Source organism: Echinops telfairi, unplaced genomic scaffold (genome assembly GCF_000313985.2).
Source record: "Echinops telfairi isolate 266 unplaced genomic scaffold, ASM31398v2 ScPeMD7_60;HRSCAF=208, whole genome shotgun sequence".
Lineage (NCBI taxonomy): Eukaryota > Metazoa > Chordata > Mammalia > Afrosoricida > Tenrecidae > Echinops > Echinops telfairi.
The window spans coordinates 27202424-27207640 of record NW_022103958.1 but is presented as its reverse complement, the minus strand read 5'-3'; the positions used below and the strand labels follow the sequence as shown (position 1 = coordinate 27207640).

Genomic DNA, 5217 nt, shown 5'->3' with positions numbered 1-5217 from the left:
TTGAGCGGTGTGGCCTCCTTGCACTGTAAGTGGACACTAGAAATCTTGCTTGACTCTCCCCTGGTCTGGATCTTGTTTCTGACTCATCAACCTCTATTTCTATGATTTGAGCCTTATTACCTGCTACTATTGGAAGTTGCAAGTATCTTGTCATATTACTTGCCAACCTTAGGTTTATTCACCTCTACAACTGCAAGCTTGACCTGCCATCCCTAGATTAATTGCTTCAGCTGCCACATGACTGTCACCTTTCTGCCTGTATTGGATTCATCAGCCCTTGCAGGTACATAAGTCAGGAGAAGCCTCCAAACTAGTAGCTGACCCATACACTTGGAACTTTCCTTGACTTGGTACTTGACTGATTTCTAAAACTGTATGAGCCATTGTCTTGAAGTAAATTTGTCTCTACATATATACACATAAAAGCTGTACTTATAGCTTAAAACAGACAGCAGTAAAAATGGCTTTTGTAGTCATCGTGTATGTATCCAGTAAGACCTCTAATATACATTGGTCAGCCACTGAGGATCTGACTTCTGAAGTCAAGAATTGTCAAAACTTAAATTATTTAGAAAAATACAAACATTAATGAAATATATTTATGGCAAGTATGTACAATTTCTGTTGTCCATCATCAGACAAATCAGGAAGGTATTCTGAAGAGTTGACAGTGAATGCAGGTTATAAAGATCACTGTTGTTTTAATTTCTTAAAACATTGAAGCAATGTTTCAGAAACAATCAGCAAGGACATCCATGTGTCCTAATAGAGCTTTTAGTCAGATGCTAGAGTTCTTATTTCTTGAAGCTAACTGTACAGAGATGTTTTTTCAAAGGAACCAAATGCCTGAGGCTAAACATCTCCACGTAGAAGCTCAGATTAGGTTATCTTTTGACCCATAGGCGATTCCATGAAACCAATTCCACTGAGGTTCAAAAGAATGCATAATTTACAATAAAAAAACAAACAATGACAGATGGTCTTTCTAGGTCTCCAATATCGTGAGTTTAGTAATATGGATTATAGAAAATATAAGTGATTTTTTTCAAACCACTGTCACCAACTTTTTCTATCCCCCAAACTTAATTCACTACCCCTAAAGACAAGATGACATTACCTATATTTCAATAGCATGACTTACACTTTTGGGGGTGGGGATGGGTGCGTAAGCCAGAATATTGGGTTTATGGAAGAACAATGTTATTGGGTTTCTTCATTCCATGGTTCTGATTTGTGGGTTTATGGAGCATCACAGTTAACTTTCCAAATACAGTATCATATTAAAAGCATCTATTCTATGTCTGTGGTTGTCACATAAACTGTTGTCAATTTGAGACTTAAGAGTGAAGGGGTGGAGTTTAGCCTGTCAATCAGGTCAGAGTTTAATGACTTCATTTGGAGGTGCTAAGGAAATAAATAGCTCCTTGGAGGTGGAAAACAGGTTCTCTCCCTGTGAGACATTACTGCCAACAAGTCACATGGGGACACACTGATGTAGCTAGAGCCTTGGAGCTGGAGGAGGTATCTGGGGACCCATATCTGTGCTAAAATACTTCCACCACCACTTAATCCACAAGACTTTCCACCCACTGGCCTGTGATCTTCCTGCACTCAACGTCATTGCATGTGTTTCATGAGGCTGAAGAGGACTTTATCGATTGGTATCGGACATGGCTAATATCGGACTTATGGACTTGATATGGACTGGGTTGGGATGTTTCCTAAATATTCAATTGCTCTTGTATATAAAGCTCTTTCTTATATACATTTGAGTGTCTATGAATTGGTTCCTCTAGTCTATCCAGACTAACACAATTTCCTAACATAGCAACACTTGGGAGGTGCAGGACAGAATCTGTGCTCCATAGGGTCACTGTTAGTGAAAACCAACTTGATGGCATCTAACAACAGTGTGATGTGTCCAACTAATTTCCTTATTTCCTATCACTTTCTTACATCCCCCAAATTCTCAAAAATAGCATTCAGAAATGCCTTTAATTATATATTATTATTTTATTTTCTAATATGTTGCTATGCTATGTAGTATCAAATATTTTCAGTACCTTCTGTGAGAACCAATAGAGAATCTCTTCTGTTCACTGCTACAACGCTTGGGCACAACACAGTGATTAATACAAGGACATACCCTGTTAATAAATAAATGAATATCTAATTTTCAAGTGATGAAAAATCAATCAATAACTACTGTTTTTCTTGCTATTTAACATAGAACTAACCTTGGATCTTTCCTGAATGAGTTCTGCTTTGATCAAAAGGCAAACAGTGAGTCTGGAGCTCTAGCGGGCAGCCAAGAGAGCCCGCTCCAGGCTCTTCAGCACTGCAGCCACCATCGACGTCGCTTGAGTTCCTATAGGCGCATCTGTACCACTCACATCTCCATCATCCCGAGTGACCATCATGGTGCAGCTCGCCAAGGCCCATACAAATCAAGGTGATTCCAAGAAGTTGCACCTCGTCCCAAGGAAGTAGAAGATGACAGTGAGGATGAGGACGTGTCAGACAATGATGAAGAAGAGAGCAGTGGAGAAGAGGAGGTTAGCATTCCTCAGAAAGACGGCAAGAAGAATGCCACCATGCCGTCAAAGAAGATGATGGTTTCTCCAACACAAGAGGCGGTAGCTGCTACCCCAGCCAGGAAAGCAGCTCTTGCTCCCGGCAAAAAGGCGGCCGCCAAACCAGCCAACCCCACAGCAACACCTGGCAAGGGCGCCACCCCAGGAAAAGCCATGGTGGCCACCTCTGGGAAGAAGGGAGCTGTCCCACCAGCAAGGAGGTGAACGGCAAGAATGCCAAGAAGGATGAGATGGAGGAGGAGGGGGAGGATGACAGTGAAGATGATGATGACGATGAAGAAGAGTTAGTGTCTGCTATGATGAAATCAGCTGTCACCCCTGCCTCAGAGGAGGAGGAGAAAGATGGATGATGATGAGGATGATGACTCGGAGGAAGAGCCTATGGAGATCGCACCAGCGGGAGGCAAGAAAAGCTCCAGCCAACACAGTCCCTGCGAAAGCCAAGAGTGTGGCTGAGGAGAAGGAGGAAGATGATGAGAAGGAAGAGGAAGAGGACGACGACGAGGAAGAACCTATCAAAGAAGTATCTGTAAAACGGAAGAAGGAAATGGTCAAGCAGAAATCTGCCCCCCAAGCCAAAAAAACAGAAAGTGGAAGCCGAAGAACCAACTACAGCCTTCAGCCTCTCCTTTAGAAATCTGAACTGCGATAAATCTGCTGCTGAATTAAAACTGCTCTCAGTGACCTTTTTGCAAAGAACGATCTTTCTGTGATGGATGTTAGCACTGGTATGAATAGGAAGTTTGGCTATGTGATTTTGCATCTGCTGATGACCTCGGAAAAGCTTTGAAACTCCCTGGCTTAAAAGTTTGGGGCAATGAAATTAAATTAGAGAGACCAAAGGGAAAGGACCATAAGAAAGACCGAGGTGCCAGGACCCTGTTGGCCAAAAATCTGCCTTACAGAGTCACCCAGGATGAATTCAAGGAAGTCTTTGAAGACGCCATGGAGATCAGATTAGTCAACAAAGCGGGAAGAGTAAAGGGGTTGCATATCTCGAGTTTAAGACAGAGGCAGATGCTGAGAAAGCCCTTGAAGAGAAGCAGGGGACCGAGATGGATGGGCGGTCCATAGCCCTGTACTACACTGGGGAGAAGGGTCCAAATCAGGGCCATCCAGGTGGGAAGACCAGCACTTGGAGTGTGAATCAAAAACCCCTGTTTGAAGCAACCTCTCCTGCAATGCCGCAGAAGAGGTGCTGCAGGTGGTGTTTGAGAAGACCACTGCTATCCAGGTACCCCATAACCAGAACGGCCAATTCAAAGGGTATGCATTCATAGAATTTGCTTCAGAAGCTTTTAGTTCTTGTAATGAAAGAAAAATCGAGGGCAGAGCAATCCCGTTGGTGTTGCCAGGAGCCGGGAGACCACCCAATGGCCGGAGCCAGCCTGCTAAGACCGTGTTTGTCAAAGGGCTGTCTGAAGAAACCACTGAGGAGACCTTGAAGGAATCATTTGATGCCTCTGTTCGGGTCACGATCATCAGTGACCCAGAAACCGGCTCCTCCAAAGGTTCGGCTTCTTAGATTTCAACGGTGAGGAGGATGCTAAAGCAGCCAAGGAGGCCTTGGAGGATGGCGAGATCGAGGACAGCAAAGTGACCTTGGACTGGGCCAAGCCCAAGGGTGAAGGTGGCTTCGGGGGATGAGGTGACAGAAGAGGAGGGTTTGGAGGCCGAGGTGGATTCTGTGGCAGAGGCCGGGGAGGCTTCGGAGGGCGCGGTGGCTTCCGGAAAGGCCGAGGAGGAGGAGGAGACCATAAGCCACAAGGAGAGAAGACGAAGTCGGAATAACTCTTCTGTCCCTGTCTTTCCTGCTTCTGTTTGAAAGACAGGACTCTGGGTGTTACTGTTACCGAAATCGTGACAGAACCTGTGGTGGACATTCCAAGTAGAGAGAGACCCCTCTGGAGACAACGTTTCATCCTATGGACAAATCCGTGTTTTTCCTACCAAAAAAAAAGGCAAATTGTAACACTCTTAATTTAAGGTGAATAAGTGGGCATGGTGGTCTTCCCTGGGGCATACCCAGCTCAAAATAAAGAAGCAAATTCCAAAGGTATTTAGTAAAGGCATTTGATGAGACCAAAGACTGAATTAATTTTTCTCTTACAGGGTTAGAAAACATTGAGTGAATAACTCTCAGAATTTAAAGGTGTACAAAAGATTAAGAATGGATGTGGATGAAACTGTATTTCCAAATGTTCATAAGTCTAAACGTGTCATAGGGAATAAGTAAATTCAAAAAAGTACATATATATATATATATATATTTATTGAACTTCAATATAGAATTTCCATTTACAATTCTTAGTTGCTACTTTCTCTCATTTAAGAACCTGTGCGCAAAAAAAAAAAAAAAAAAAAGAACCTGTGTGCTTCATTTTTTAAGCTGTCATTTAACTGAGGGGCTAAGGGAAGAAATCTGAAGAAAATTGGCATAAAGGGCAATCATTTTCTAGCAGAAGGGATGGACATTTGCTTAATCACATTGTTCCTTTCGGCTTTTAACAGACATTACAGACTGGCATAAGCATCTGTTAGTAAGAGCAAGGGCATGGTTCATCTGGCTCTATTTTTAGTCTCCCTGTCAGGAAGAATGAATGAGTTTTGAGGTTGCCTTGCC

At 43.2% G+C, this 5217-nt stretch overlaps 1 pseudogene; it reads left to right on the top strand.

The window, feature by feature from the left end:
* The first annotated feature begins 2418 nt into the window (after positions 1–2418).
* LOC101639430 lies at positions 2419–4385 on the top strand (annotated as a pseudogene).
* The last annotated feature ends 832 nt before the right edge of the window (positions 4386–5217 follow it).